The following is a 17,299-nucleotide window of genomic DNA, read 5'->3' as shown; positions in this document are numbered from 1 at the left end:
GCCAAATAGATAGACGGGACCCTGGCTAATTGCTCACAGAGGGAGTCTCACCGGTACCACTCTGGGGGACTCGCGGATCCCATGCACTACAATCAATTCTGGAATAACATCGGAATCGGCCATGCAACAACGATGCCCGAATATAACCATCAGACATCAGCCTCCTCACAATCACTCAAAAGAGTTGTCAAATATCAGTTTCATAAATCAATGATTCCGAAATTGAACCTCGGACATCGGCCTCCTCACAATCACTCAAGTAAAAGAGTTTATCAAGTATCAATTTCATATAAACAACGATTTCAGAATAGATCTTCGGACATCGACCTTTTTCAGAATCACTCAAGTAAGAGTTTATCAAATATCAGTTTCGCTCAATCAACGATACCGGATCATCACCGGATATCGGTCATGCATGATAATTATGAGAGAATGCGTGCAATGCATATGTCAATCATCAACAAGCAAGCTCAATATCATAAGTACCTCAACGGGGTACGCCAACAATGCATCACATCACAATACCAACAGTGGGTATGCCAACATATATAAATCAAGTACCAACAGCGGATACGCCAATAATATATCAATAATCTCAAGTACCAACAACGGGTATGTCAATCCTATCCGAATCAGGACAAAAAGCAGCATTCGTTATCTACCGACTATACATGACATCGAGCCAAGACAATTAGACAATAAGCACATATAACGGGGTGGCTAGTCCCAACACACATCTGGGCCTAACCTAAGACAATGTTCATCCCAACTTTACACCCGAAGGTTCATATGCCGTCTCCGACATCATAATCTAAATATGTGATTCACTATACTAAGTCTCACCAAAGGTAAACCATAACCTACTTGGACTGCCGAACCGCAACACTAACAAGTCACTCTATCGCCTTGCCCTTCCTCTGAAGCTCAGAACCAAAGTAGTCTAAACATAATCGAATTCTAAATTAGAAATCATGAATAATGATACTAATATTGCTATGATATCAATTAGGTTCAAGTTAACCCTAGAAATTGAGGAAACGGACCCACAAGGGCAAACCAGGAAATTCTTGGGTAAAATAGCAAATTGAATCCTAGGTAATCATAACCCAATCATTAATTTTTGATTTAGCTCAAGAATTATCCCCAAATCTGATTTCTAGTAAAAGCCCCGAATTTGGGTATGAACCCTAATTCTCCAAATCCGAAATTCAACGTTAAAAGTGAAAGATATATGATTACTAAGCTTAGATTTATCAAGTTTGATCACCAACATCATCAATTTATTATATAGGACCCTAAGGGAAAATCTCCCAAAACCCTCCTTCAAATTCCAACTCTAAGGGATTGTAAAAGGGAAGGGAGAATTCTAAGATGATTGTGATTAAGGGTGAGGGATCGGACAAAGTTTTACCTTCAAGAATCTCCTCAATTTGTCTCTAAGAACAATTTCTCTATGCTCCAATATCGAGATATGAAATAATGAGGGTCTAAGACTTATTTAAGACATATTTAATGAAATGTCACTGCCCGTGACCGCCATAGCGGAGAGAGTACCACTACAGCTGTGCCGCTATGGCGGCAGGGACACCGCTACAGCGGTGCAGCCTGTTTCACTCGTGACCGCCCCAGCAGTCATCGCACCGCCATAGCGGTGCCGCCATTGCGGTGCCGCCATTGTGGGCATCAGACACCAGATTCCCCATAAATTTTCTAAGTTTCAATCGAAAATTCGGGTTATTCTCGTGGCCATCTGCTCACAACCCGACCACCTAAACCTATACAAAAATACGCTGCAAACATACTCGTGGTCTCAAAATTTCCAACGGAGGTCTCGTTGACCGAGTCAACCACTGGTGCCTACTTCTCATTTCCCATCCAAAGTCCCGATATGCACCAAAATGCATTGGGAACTGAACCCATCATACATACAGGTTCTAAATAATTATCTGGACCTCTCGGAGTTGACGAAACTCCGAAAAAGGTCCGTTGGCCCAAAAGTCAACCTCAGGTCAAAAGTGAGTCAATCAATGCTCGGAAGTGGCGAGAGTGCCAAAAGAGCTATAACGACCAAACGGGTCATTACATCATATACCAATTGAACCGTTGCTCATCCTCGAGCAAGTAAATAAAGAAAGTAGGAAAATACCTGAATCAGTAAACAACTGTGGATATCGACTATGCATATCAGACTCAGTCTTCCAAGTAGCCTCTTCCACAGGGCGATGCTTCCATTGCACCTTCACAGAAGCAATCTCCTTAGACCTCAACTTTCGAACCTGCCTATCTAAGATCGCGATAGGTGCCCCCTTATAAGTCAAATTCTTATCAAGCAATATAGAATCCCAACGGATAATGTAGGTACTGTCGGTATGGTATCTCTTCGGCATCGAAACATGAAAGACCGGGTGAACTCCCGCCAAGCCTGGTGGCAGCGCTAACTCATAAGCTACATCGCCCATACAATTCACGATCTCAAACGGGCCAATGTATCTAGGGCTTAACTTGCCCCTCTTACCAAACCTCATAACAACATGATGGGTGAAACCTTTAATAGAACTTGATCACCAATAGCAAACTTCAAATCCCGAACCTTCCAGTCCGTATACATCTTCTGCCAGCTCTGAGCCGCCACGAGTCTGGCCTGAATAACTCTCACTCTATCAAGGGCCTCTCTCAATAAATCCATGCTCCAAGGTCGAGCCTGGAACCCATCGAACCAACCAATCAGAGATCTACACCTCCTACCGTATAAGGCCTCAAAAGGAGCCATACCAATACTCGAATGATAACTGTTGTAGTATGCAAACTCCACCAAGGGAAATTGCTGATCCCAATGACCACCAAAGTCAATAACACACGCTCTCAACATGTCCTCGAGCACCTGAATGGTCCGCTCGGAATGGCCATCGGTCTGGGGATGGAAAGCTGTACTAAAATCCAATCGGGTACCCAACTCATCATGAAATGCCCTTCAGAATCGGGAAGTGAAGATAGTACCCCGATCAGATACAACATAAATGGGGATCCCATGTAATCTCACAATATCTCGAATATACATCTTGGCTAACTTCTCCGCGGTATAAGAAACCTTAACCGGGACAAAGTGAGCAGACTTAGTCAATCGATCCACTATTACCCAAATAGAATCAAACTTGCCAAGGGTCTTCAGAAGAACCGTGACAAAACCCATGGTAATCCTCTCCCACTTCTACTCAGGAATGGGCATCCTCTGATACACCCCACCGAGTCACTGGTGCTCATACTTTACCTGTTGACAATTTCCACACTTAGCCATAAAATAAACTATATATCTCTCTTCATACGGTGCCACCAATAGTGCTGTCTCAAATCACGGTACATCTTAGTCACTCCCAGATGAATGGAATAGCGAGAGCTGTGGGCCTCAAATAAGATCAACTGAATCTGGTCACCAACACAAGGAAGGCATACGCGTCCTCTAATCTTCAGAATGCCCTTAGAATCAATCGCGGCCTCCTTGGCCTCACCTCTCGATACCCTATCTCGGATCTTGCTCAACTGAAAATCCTCAAACTGATGAGCCTTGATCCGATCCAATAATGATGATCTCGCCTCTATACAAGCCAAAATCCTGCCCGGGTTCGAGATGTCGAGATAGATGAAACTGTTGGCCAGAGTCTAAACCTCCATGGATAATGGACTCTCGGAAACAACCAATCAAGATAAACTCCCTATAGTCACTGCCTTGCGACTCAAGGCATCGGCCACCACATTGGCTTTACCAGGGTGATACAGAATAGAGATGTCATAATCCTTCAAGAGTTCCATCCATCTGCGCTGCCTAGAATTAAGATCTCTCTGGGTAAACACATGCTGAAGGCTATGGTGATCGGTAAAAACCTCACAATGAACACCGTACAAGTAATGCCTCCAAAGCTTTAAGGCGAAGACTACGACTAATAAATCCAAATCATGGGTAGGGTAATTCTTCTCGTGAACTTTCAACTGACGGGAATCATAAGCTATCACTCTACCCCCCTGTATCAACACCGCACCCAAACCCATACGGAAAGTATCATAATAGACTGCGAAGTCCTTGCCCTCCACATGTAAGGCTAGGATCGGGGGCGAGGTCAAAAGAAGCTTGAGCTTTTGAAAGCTCTCCTCACAGTCATCCGTCCACTAGAAGGGAACATCCTTCTGAGTCAATCGGGTCAAGGACGAAGCAATTGCAGCAAAACCCTTCACAAAGCGACGGTAATAACTGACCAAATCCACAAAACTATGAATCTTGGTAACAGTAGTGGGCGTCGCCCAACCCCTCACAACCTCAGTTTTCTGTGGGTCAACCATAATCCCCTCTTTGGACATCACATGACCCAAGAATGCCCCAGACTCTAACCAGAACTCACACTTAGAAAATTTCGCAAATAGGCTATGTTTCTTCAACAACCCAAGGATGGTACGAAGATGGCTCTCATGCTCCACTCTACTTTTGGAATACACCAAGATGTCATCAATAAACATAATCACAAAAGAATTAAGGAACGACCTAAAGATGCCATTCATCAAGGTCATAAATGCAGCTGGGGCGTTGGTAAGCCCGAAAGACATCACTAGAAACTCATAGTGGCCATATCTCGTCCGAAAAGCTGTCTTCGGAATATCCTCTGCCCTAATCTTCAACTGATGATAGTCGGAACACAGATCAATCTTAGAAAACATCGAAGCACCCTGAAGCTGGTCAAATAGATCATCAATACGAGGCATAGGGCAATTGTTCCGGATAGTGACCTTGTTCAACTAGCGGTAATCAATGCACATCCTCATGGTCCCATCTTTCTTCTTCACAAATAACACTGGAGCACCCCAAGGGGAGACACTCGGTCTAATGAAACCTTGCTTAATAAATCCTACAATTGTTGCTTAAGTTCTCTCAACTCGGCTGGTGCCATCCGATATGGTGGGATGGAATAGGACGAGTACCCAAGTTCACGTTGATACAGAAATCAATGTCACGATCGGGTGGCATATCCGGTAAATCTGACAGAAATACCTCCGCGAACTCGCTCATAATAGGAATAGACTCAAGGGGTGGAGATACAACAGTCGTATCACGAACATGCGCCAAATACGCTAAACACCCCTTACTTACTAATTTCTTTGCCTGAAGGAAGGAAATAATCTTTTTCAGAGCGGGACTAGGAGTACCTATCCACTCAAGCCTAGGGATGCCTGGCATGGCTAAAGTGACTGTCTTGGCGTGACAGTCTAAGACCGCATGATAAGGAGAAAGCCAGGACATACCCAATATAATATCAAAGTCCACCATATCCAGAATCATTAAATCTACCCAGGTGTCATACCCCATAAAAGTAACTAAACAAGACCGGTAAACTCGATCAACAACCACAGAATCATCGACTGGAGTAGACACATGAACAAGTATATCTATGCTATCACAGGCTAAATCCCAACCAACGACATGAAATGCAGATACATACGAATAAGTGGATCCAAGATCAAATAACACAGATGTTGCTCTATGACGAACAGAAATGGTACCTGAGATCACAGCATCTGAGGCCTCTACCTCTGCCTCAGGCCTACCAGGAAATGAGTAACAATGGGCTCCACCACGCCCGGTCTGGGATCCGCCTCTCAAACTCTGAGTACCACCTCTGGTTGCCTGGGACCCACATCTAGAACCATGGGAAGTACCGTGGCCTGACTGAGCACAGCCTCTCTGAGAAGTCCCTCCCCGATAATCGGATGATACAGGAGTCCTAGGCGGCTGGTAATCTCGCCTAGGTCGGGGATATCTCTTGGCAATATGCCCAACCTCCTCACAAGAGAAATAAGTCATAGCGGTGCCGTTGGAGCCGCTCTGGTGCCGCCTTTGCGGGTACCAGACACCAGATTCCCCATAAATTTTCTAAGTTTCAATCAAAAATTCGGGTTATTCCCGAGGCCATCTTCTCACAACCCGACCACCTAAAACCCATACAAAAATACGCTGCGAACACACTCATGGTCTCAAAATTTCCAACGGAGGTCTCCTTGACCGAGTCAACCACCGGTGCCTACTTCCCATTTCCCATCCAAAGTCCAGAGATGCTCCAAAATGCATTGGGAACTGAACCAATCGTACATACAGGTTCTAAATAATTATCCGTACCTCTCGGAGTTGACGAAACTTTAGAAAAGGTCCGTTGGCCCAAAAGTCAACCTCGGGTCAAAAGTGAGTCAATTAATGCTCGGAAGTGGCGAGAGTGCCAAAAGAGCTATAACGACCAAATGGGTCGTTACATGTAATCTTGATTTGTTGATTGGGTTAGCTTCATTAAGCATGAAATTGATGACTAGAACCTATTATTGTATGATTTCTTCCTAATTAGTTGCTAAATTTATGGGATTTGAAGTTAGGGTTCATACCCAAATTTGCGGGGTTTTGCCTAGAATCCAAATTTAAGTATTTTGTTAGTTCTCATAGCTTATTATTGATGGGAATTGATCACCTAGAACCTTAATTTCTTTTTGGGACCTATAGGATCCAAATTCCATCTTTTTAGCTCATAAAACCCATTCCATAGTTTGGGAATTGGACCTTGAATGGAAGTAAGGTTTCAATGATGTTCTTCTTAATTCTAATTGCATATTTTGGACAAGATTAGACTTCAATTATCACGAGGCTCAAAGGAAAGGAAAGTTTAAGGTGTGATTGTTGGAGACTTTGCTGTTCGGCCTTTCAGGTAGGTTACGGTTTACACTATGGTGAGACTTTAATTAGCGAAGCATATATTTAGACGATATTGTTGGAGAATAAATGTAAAACTTCGGGTATGAAGTTGGGTTAGATATTGCCTTAGGTTGGGCCTTGTTATATGATTTGGGGCAAGCCACGCTATTGTGTTGTGACTTATCTTGTTCTATTTGTTGTTGGCTCGTTGCCACGTGGAGATAGTAGATTTTGGTGACTAGTGATATATTTTTATGATGATATTATAGCACCTTGTTGTTGTTTTGAGACAAGGATTGTGATACTATTGTTGCTTATTATGTATCCTTTTTATTGATATGATTGGTGTGACCATGTGTGGTACTGTTGAGATTGATTTGATTATTGACATTGAGCTCATACATTGCACGCATTCTCATCCTTCATGATATACTGTTGATACATTGATGATATACAAGGAAACACTATTATGAGCTTGGCTCAGTTGGATGAGAGTGATGTGAGGACCGATGTTTATCCCGGAATCGAGCTATGAGTGTTGGTAGCGATTGACGAGGTCTTTTCTGAAATCTTGAGGAATGATACATGGACTTCGCGGGTCCCCCATGGGTTGTGCTGCCGAGATTGATGTTTCATCATCGGAGTACATGTGTATCGGTGCATTTGCATTGCATCTATATTTCTTACATTATTGCATTGTATTGTACCTTTGGCTTCATGTGATATTCTTGTGATATACAGATTCAGATTGGATGTACTGAGACTTAGCAAAGTTGGGTTTAGATACTATAACATAGGTGATGACTTGTACTTGGTTACTGGCTCGTGTGGACTTATACCCTGTTGATTTACCTATTTGTCTTACTTTATTATCTTGGTATATGTTAGATAATCTTAGCCGGCCTATGATACCTATCAATACGTATTGTTTGTACTGACCTGCACTTGTTGCATTCTTTTATGAATGCAGAATATCAGGTGGGATCGACGTCTACCCCTCGTGGTTGAGAGTTCAAGGCTGTTGATTCGAGTTTGTTGGGGTGAGCATGTGGACGCTTCACTATCCGAAGAATCTTCTTCTATTATGTCTTACTTTGCTATTCTGAGACATTATTGAGACTATTGATGTATTATTATTACTTCCAAACTTATAGATTTTAGTTAGATGCTATTGCATGACCAGACCAGATGCGTGGGTAGTTTTTGATTTACTTTCGCATTTATTATTTAATCATATGTCAGACTTACGCTACTTTATCTTCTTCCGCTATTTATACTGTGTTTGTGAATGTTAGCTTAAGGGTTCTCCTACCAGGGTGGAACAGGTAGGTGCTGCGTGACTTTGTGAAATTGGGTCATGATAGTAGATTAGCATTTGTTAGTCTTATTTTCGTATTATTGCATGTTTTGATATCACATGTTGATTCAATCACTATGGGTTCGCTAGGTCACATGCAGTTTGGCACCGAGTGTCCTGTTTCGTCCAGGCCATGGTTCGGGGCGTGACAAAGCTTAGTATCAGAGAACTAGGTTCAAGTGTCTTAGGGAGTCTATGAAGCTGTGTCTAGTGGGGTAGCCTTTATATGTGTGAGAGCCCTACACATATAAACAGTTGACCACCAAGACATTAAGGATTTATTTCACTTCTTTCATACTCTAGTTCGTGCAGTTAGAGCAGTACTTTTAGGAATTCTTCTAACTTGTGCGAATTTTGTATTTCAGAAATGACACCGAAAAGGAAGTACAACAAGAGGACTTTAGCTACTAGCCAGAGGGCTGCCGCTAATGCAGCCCCAGAAGAGAACACTCAGGCTCAGACGGCTGCCCCAAATGCTACATCTACACCTCCCAATGCTTCGGATGCAAATGTTAAAGGAGATATTCAGTTGCTCACTCATATTTTGGCTACCAAGTCCCAGCGACAAGAAACGACCCCTAGCTCAGGTGCTAGTAGTGGGTTAAACAGTTCTAGGACTCAGGAGTTTCTGCAGATGAAGGCGCCAGTGTTCACAGGGTCTAAGAAGGATGAGGACCCGCAGAATTTCATTGATGGACTCCAGAAAGTATTTCGTGTGATGCATGCTACTGATACAGAGGCAGCGAAATTTGGAGCTTTCAAGTTGTAAGATGTGGCCCGTATTTGGCATGAGACATGGGAGCAATCCCGAGGGAAGGATACAATTCTTGCTACTTGGGATGAATTTACAGACACTTTTGTTGAGCACTTCATGCCAATCGAAGTCAGGGAAGCAAAGGCTACTGAGTTTTATAATCTAAGGCAGAATGACATGTCTGTTCAGGACTACTATCTCAAGTCCGTGTCATTGCCCAGACATGTTTCTCACATGGTTCCTGGTATGAGGGCTGTGCGCTTAAATTCGAATTATATAGGGATTCCAATACAGCCGCTCAAAACGACAAGATGACTATTTCCAAGATACTGGAATTTGTGCAAGGTAACGAGACTAGGTTGAAGGAAAAAGAAGCCCTGCAGCAGCAGAAAGATAAGGAATTCAACAAAAGAGTCAAGTCTGCTGGTAATTTCAGTCAGGGAGGATCTCAAAGAGGTGGAAACCGTCAGTTCTTTATAAATAGGTCATCAGGACCTGCTCCCTCTACAACCAGTGCTCCATCTCAGAGGTCTAAGTTTAATCAGAAAGGCCAGGCCGAAACTTCAGGATGACAAGCTCACAGTCCCAGGCCAGTATGATCGATCGTGGCTTCCAGCATCTATCTTGTAACACTTATGTTAAGAGGCACTCAGGAGTATGCCGTTCGGGCATAGATGATTGCTTTATTATCCGTTAGCAAGACAGAATATCGGAGGTAATGTAGCTCAGTCCACCAATTCAGCAGCTCCTCGAATTCTCAAGCCCAGCAGGGGCGTGGAGTAGCAAAGTCCAATAATATGGGCAGTGGTCAGAATCGTTTTTATGCGCTGGCAGGTCGTTAGCATACAGAGACTCATGGGGATGTTGTCATAGGTATACTCATAGTTTTCACCTTCAATGGTTTCATAGGTATACTCATAATTTTCACCTTCAATGTTTACGCTCTTATGGACCAAGGATCCACCCTACCTTATGTAACCCCTTATATTGCCAAGAAATTTGGATAGAACCCGAACAGTTGCATGAACCCTTTGAAGTAGCCACACAAGTTGGGGAATCAGTTTTAGCTAGACATATTTATAGTGGTTGTCCAGTGTTAGTCTATCATCGCAAAACCCTAGCAGACTTAGTAGAATTAGAAATGATAGATTTTGGTGTGATTATACGTATGGACTGGTTAGAGTCCTGTTATGCCTCAGTGGGGTGAAGAACCAAAACAGTACCCTTCGATTTTCCTGACGAACTTATAGAATGGAAGGGTAATACCTGGGGGTAGATTTATTTCCTATCTTAGAGCTAGAAAGATGATTTCCAAGGGGTATATTTACCACTTAGTTCGAGTCAGGAATACAGATGCCCAGCCTCCAGCTCTCCAGTCAGTGCCAGTTGTCAGTGAGTTTCTAGAAGTGGTTCTAGAGGATCTACTCGGAGTCTCTTCCGATAGGGAGATTGACTTTCGGATTGATTTACTTCCCGAACTAAGTCGATATCTATCCCGCCGTACAGAAAGGCCCTAGCAGAGTTAAAAGAGTTGAAAATTCAGTTGAAAGATCTCCTTGACAAGGGATTTATAAGGCCAAGTGTCTGACCTTGGGGCGCACCGGTCTTGTTTGTCCAAAAGAATGATGGATCCTTGCGTATGTGTATAAATTATCGCCAGTTGAATGAGGTCACCATTAAGAACAAGTATCCACTTCCCAGAATAGACGATTTATTTGATCAACTTCAGGGTGCTCAGTGTTATTCCAAGATTGACCTCAGATCAGGCTACTATCAGCTAAAGGTTAAGGAAGTTGATATTTCAGAGACCGCTTTCAGAACCCATTATGGTCATTTTGAATTTCTTGTCATAACATCCACAACTATGCCTATATACATATATGCAAGCCGACGAGGCTAGCAAAACAATAAACAAAATATAAGACGACCAGGCTAAAAGACTTCTAATTGTACACAACTGTCTATGAGCCTCTAAGATGAACATGTAACATCATATAGAGGGGACAGGGCCTCGCCATGCCCATATGTACATACACAAAAGAATAGTACCAACAGTTGCAGCTCTGAATCAAATGGAGCTCCTCTAAGCGGTCTCTGGATAAGCAACCTAAGGATCAAGTCTATCTCCCTGTCCACCTGCGGGCATGATGCAACATCCACAAATAAAAGGACGTCAGTACGAATAATGCACTGAGTATGTAAATCATAATCAACATCATAGTAGAAGCATAAGAAATAACATAAGATAGAAGAGTCATGACATGATAGAGCCAATTGTACCTCTAGCGACAATCATCATGTTTTCTCACCCTTTTTCTATAGGAACCTTCCATCTTTAATGCTTACTTATATAGTAGTACCGTACCCGACCATAAAAGGTTCGGTGTTTCACGTATCCGGCCATGACAAGGCTCGGTGTTACATAATAGCCATATATATATATATATATATATATATATATATATATATATATATATATATATATAAGTTTGCTTAAGTCACGTCAACATCATCATCATCCTTGTCATTATTACTATTATCATCATCACTTTGAAGAACTTTCACCGAAGGTATCTCAATAATATCGAAAGTCATGAACATTCTAGCATTTCTAGGAGCAGGACGTTACGGACATCTTAGGTGGCACCTCTAGAATTTATCTTTTCATCACAATCGTTATCATTACCATCACGAGAAACATTGTCAATGATATCAAGAGAATCTCGAGGGTCATGAGCTTACATCATTTATTGGAATAGGAATAACGTCAATATCTCGTATAGACGCAAAATGAAGAAAACATGCCTTTATAAAGAAGGTTTAGCCTTACATACCTCTTTGTCTTCTTAACTACTTAACGTTCACCGTCGAAACTTGGAATATATACATTTGGAGGGATTCATACCATGGTTAGGCCTTAAAGTTACTCTTAATTTCAAACTAGAGTAATTCATGAGTTAATGAAAATTGCGCAGCATTTCCCCTATTTCATCAACTTCCACCATATTACCAAACAACTCCTAAACAACCACAATAACATCCAAAATATCATAATTAAGTAACCACATTCCATTAAGTCTTCCATATTCATTCTCATATTCAACTTACACTAACAACTTCACACCACCCCTTTGCACATTTTCATACAGCGCTTCCCCATCATCATTATTACCTTCCATAATAAGATTATATCTATATTATACTAAGAATCGTAGCTCAAGTTAGCTTACTACTCAAAACATTATGAAATCTATATTTAAGCTTCATTTTCTACTTTCCTTCCTCTTCAAAGTTATTGAACAACTAAACATTCTTAATAACATGAAATAAGAATGAAAACTAACCTTTTATCCCATAAGAATGAGCTTTGGATCAAGTTATCAACTTGTGCAGAACCCTAGCTTCAATACCCAAGTTAATCTTGAAGATTACTAACCCTAGTGAGCCTTCCAACACATGAACACTTTAATTCTTGTTACTTGATCTTTGTTTTCTCTTGGGTTTGGGTGTACTATTCTTGGAGAAGGGTTTTGGAGCTTTGGAGAGCTTAGAGGAAGTGTGGCAAATGAAAAAGAAGCAAGGGTCGGCCATGTATATAAAATAAAAAAACCTGACCCGGCTCGATTATACGGCCAATTATACGGTCCATATAATTGTACCGTATAACATCCCCAGAGTAATCACCCCTCTCTAGAATCTTTCTACGAACCATTATTCGGGCCGTCTAATTTATACGGTCCGTACAATGGGCCGTACAAACTGGAAATTTCCGAACTCATCCTCGTCGATTCGTTTGACTTCCAATCCTTGTGGAACCTTCTTGGTACATATGTAACACTTAATTAACCCTATAGCATCCTCTCAAGACTGTTATATCCCGTAATTTCGCACATTCGGAAATTTTGAAATAATTTTGACTTGTGAGAAATAAGGCCATATTTTGATTTTATTAATATATATATATATGTGGGTTGTTCGTGAAAAATATTGATGCGAAAATATGGAGGAAGGCTAAGGGTAAAATTGGGATTTCGGAAATTAGTTTCGTGAATTACAAAATAAGATTTATAATGAATTGGGCTAAAAAAAATGAATGAAAACAAAGGCCCAAGAGTTTAGGGGTGGCCGGTTATGGCCCAAAGGAAAATAATAACCTAAGCCCATGATTTTATAATTAAAGCCTAGCAAATAAATAAAGGGATTAGTTGTTCATTTCTAGAGTTTTCAAGAACAAACAAGAAAAATAAGGAAAGAGAGAGCAAGAAGGAGAGGCCTACGGCCAAAGAAGAGAAAAAGGAAAAAAAAATTGGAGCTCAAATTCTTAGTTCAAAAAAATTCATCTTTTGTGGAATTACTACTAAGCTCAAGGTTCTCTTCATTGTGATACAAATTTGGGAGCAAGAGAGTATCTTTTTTTATCAAGTGAAGAGTTTGGAAAAAGGTAGGAATTCTACTTCTTTTATCTTGGGAGAATTCTATATATATGTTGTAGTATGTGTAAATGAATGAAAAGTATGAAAATTTGTGTGTTGTGGGTGTTGTGTGTGGTGGCCGTGTGGGTCACATTAGTGAAGGAGCAAGAATTAAATTATTTAGTATGCTAATTGTGTTGTTGTGACCTTGTGATGTAAATGGAAGGCTTATGATTTTAGTTGGTGCGGAAATTTGTAGTAAGGTTGTTGTAGGAAAGTAATGTGATTTTAATATGATTTTATCTAATTGCGGGAGTGAAGTTGTTACGTGTAAAGTATTGTTTTAGTTGTGAAATTGAAAGAAGGAAATGTATCGTCGTTGTTTTATCGCACTGGTGGGAAATTTGGGTGAAGTATGTGTTGGTGGAATAGTTTGATTATTTTGTGGATTGAATGAAATGCTTATGAATTGTGTTTGGTTGATCTTGGATTAGTAATGAATATGTGAGCGTTGGAATTGGCTTGAAAATGTGTAGTGAATTGAATGTTAATGGATTATGTAGCAATGAATACTACTAATGTTAGAATATGTCTTAAATTGATTGTTGGTATTAATTGGTATAATCGTTGGTATTTGTTGTTGTATTTCTGGCCGAGTTGAATTCTCGGGGATGGCGCATTTACAGGGGAAATGCTGCCGAAATTTCCGTAGAAATAAGGTGTTGGATTGGAATTGAGTTCTTAAGTGTTTGTAACTAATGTTTGGTGCGCCTTAATGTGGTTGTAGATTTTGTGGAGCCAAGGGCTTGAATTCGGATTTGCGTAGAGAGCGGGCAAGGTATGTAAGGCTTACCTTTCTTCCCTTTGGCATGATCTTCGAAATGAACAAATAACGTATATGTATGTCACTAAAGAGAAACTCTATTCTTAGAGCCACTAGGATGGCCATCGTCCTTGACTTCCATAAGTATTCCATATGGTTTGATATGCATATGTATATATGATGACGTTCGAAGAATTCAGTTGGTATATTTCCGAACGTGGGTCGAAAGCAAATCGATATGACTTGAGTCCTTGGTAAATAATTCGATATGTATACATGGTTCTAGAGTCTCTATTCGGTTTGGTCCATAATGATATTGGAAAGTTACTTAATATGTTTGTTACTTGAATCTCCAAATACGGCTTACGAAATATCGTTAGGAGGCCCCGTACTTCAAAGGCTCTAATTAATAAGTTCCGAGTTTGTCTACGATCCCTATTGGTCTATCGATACGAGTAAACGTAGAATGGTTAAGATTATTGCATAATTGGGTATTGAGCTAAGTATAAAAATTCATGACCTTAAAATAATTCTATAAGTATTAATGTTCTTAACTTTTGTATACAATCTCGGATCGGGCCGAACGTTCTTCGGCACTAATACGTTATATCCGTGGATCGGGCAGTACGTTCCGCAGCAACACACTGTATGATATTCTATGAGTATGCGTGTATGAATCTGTTACATATGTATATGATATATGATGTCGGTACCTTGATATGACTAAAGTTTGATTATTAAATGCCAGCACGTCGATTATTTTACCGAGTCCTTGACAGTCCTTGATACGTGTGAATGATTCCAAGAGTTCTATTTGGTTTGATCCATAACCATGTCTAAAAGGTAGTTAACCTGATTACAGCTTTGACTTTCCAGAAAGAGCTTTTGAAACGATTGTAGAGTGTTCTGTACTTCAAACGCTCGTAACTTTTGTATACTAATTCCGATTGACCCGAAACTTGTTCTGAACCCTCATATGTCGATAAGCATGTTGTATATAAGTATGTTGTATCTGGGGTCTTGATTTACGAGTATTTGGTTTCGTACTATTCTGTTCGTGCAAGCTTGATATGTCTATTCACTGAGCCCGGGCCAGGACATGTTATCGTGCGTACTTCTTTGCATTATTCACCGAGTCCCTTTCACTTGCGGGCCGGGACACGTTATATGTATATGCATGTGATGATATGATGATACAGGGGTGGTGGCCAGGATGGCACGTGATGACTTTATCCACCGAGACCCCGCAATAGAGGGCCGGGACACGTTATGTACATATATATGACATATGACTCTACCATGCATGATTCTATCTACCGAGTCCCTTAGAAAAGGGCCGGGACACGTTATGTATACATATGATATATGACTCTGCCATACATGATCCTATGCACCGAGTCCCTCACAAAAGGGCCGGGACACGTTATACGAATGTATGGTATGTGATGTTGATATGTCTGACCTTATTCACCGAGTCCCTTACTAAAGGGCCGGAACACGTCGTATATATGCAGGTATGTATATGTATATGTATATGATTCATAACTTGAGAGATATTACTCCGTTACCTAAGAGAAAACGTAATGATGCTTTTATACAGTTTTACCGGTTCTGTAAAGTTTCCATTTCTGACTATGTTTCTTCGTTCTATACTTCATGCCTTACATACTCGGTACATTTTCCGTACTGACCCCCTTTCTTCGGGGGCTGCGTTTCATGCCCGCAGGTACAGGCACAGGTGATCCACCACTGTAGGCTCCACTTCCTGCTAATTTCGGAGTACTCCCTTTTGATCCGGAGTCTACTTTTGGTACATACATCTTTTGTTATGTATATATTTCTGTATATCTGACTATTTGGGTACGGCGGGGCCCTGTCCTGTCATATGATTCTGTCGGTCTGTTTAGAGGTCTGTGGACATGTTTGTGGGTTTGGGTCTTTCTGTTCGGATGTGTGTATATGATGTGTTTGGGCGATCCCATTCGCCGCGGCGGCCGGTCCGCATATGTTTACATGTTGCCTTGTTGGCCGGCGTGGCCTTTGTTGGTAATTTTTGTGCGCAGGGTTATTTTGGATAGCTTGTAAAATAAAGGAAACTCTGCCGAAATTTTTCTGGAAATTATCTAAATTTAGAATATAGCCTTGTCGGCTTCTGTTATATACTTGAATGCATTTGATAAATGGGTTTGGGTGCCCAGATCGGGCACCAGTCACGACCTACGGGGCTGGGCGTGACAAAGACATCACTAAATACGTATCAAATTAACTATCGTGAAAACTCTTCCAAACATGACTTGCATTTCACTTCCTTCAACAAACTTAGTTCCATCAATTCTTATAACTTCAAAATCTTATGGCATGCTCTTAAAGCTATTAGCTAACCTCCTTAATCTAATAAGAACCTCGTGTTCATCTTAAGCTCACCTTAGTCTATTCACAAGACAACAAATCCGGAATTTCCGAGATGTAATATTCTTCCTCCTTAGGAACATTCGTCCTCGAATGTTAGGTTTTTGGGGATTCTATAAAAAAATTTCTAGAGTTTCCCCTGTAATATGGAACTACCATCCTATCACAGCAACCCAAAATATATCGCCTCGCAGGGCTATAACAGCAACATCAATAACCATGACCACACACGACCAAGAAAACATCAAAGAAAGCATTACATACCTGAGGACATTGGCGTCTCTGCTTGAGTTGCTTCTAGAGGTGGGAATAAATGCAAGTACCTGAGCTTCATGTCTTCTTCCATTTCCCAGGTCATTTCCTCTCTATTATTTTTTCTCCAGAAAACTTTAACTGAAGCTACATCCTTGGTTCTAAGTCTCTGTACTTGCCTATCTAGAATGGCATTGGGAACTTCTTCGTAAGACAATTGTCTAGTGACTTGGACATCATCTACTGGTACAATTCTGGAAGGATCTCCAATGCACTCACAAAGTATCGATATATGGAAAATCTGGTGAACTGGCCCCAAGTCTGAAGGTAGACCTAATTCATAGGCCACTTGGCCTACTTTGCACACAATGTCGTATGGCCCAATACACCTAGGACTAAGCATGCTCCTTTTTGCCAAATCTCATGATGCCTTTCATTGGTGATACCTTCAAGAATACCCAATATTTCACTTGGAACGTTAAATCTCGTCGACGATGATCCTCATAGGATTTCTGGCGACTCTGAGCTGTTAATAGTCGATCCTGTATGAGCTTAACCTTTTCTATAGGTTGTT

Source organism: Lycium barbarum, chromosome 9, assembly GCF_019175385.1.
Source record: "Lycium barbarum isolate Lr01 chromosome 9, ASM1917538v2, whole genome shotgun sequence".
Classification (NCBI taxonomy): Eukaryota; Viridiplantae; Streptophyta; class Magnoliopsida; order Solanales; family Solanaceae; genus Lycium; species Lycium barbarum.
This window is presented reverse-complemented; position numbering follows the sequence as displayed.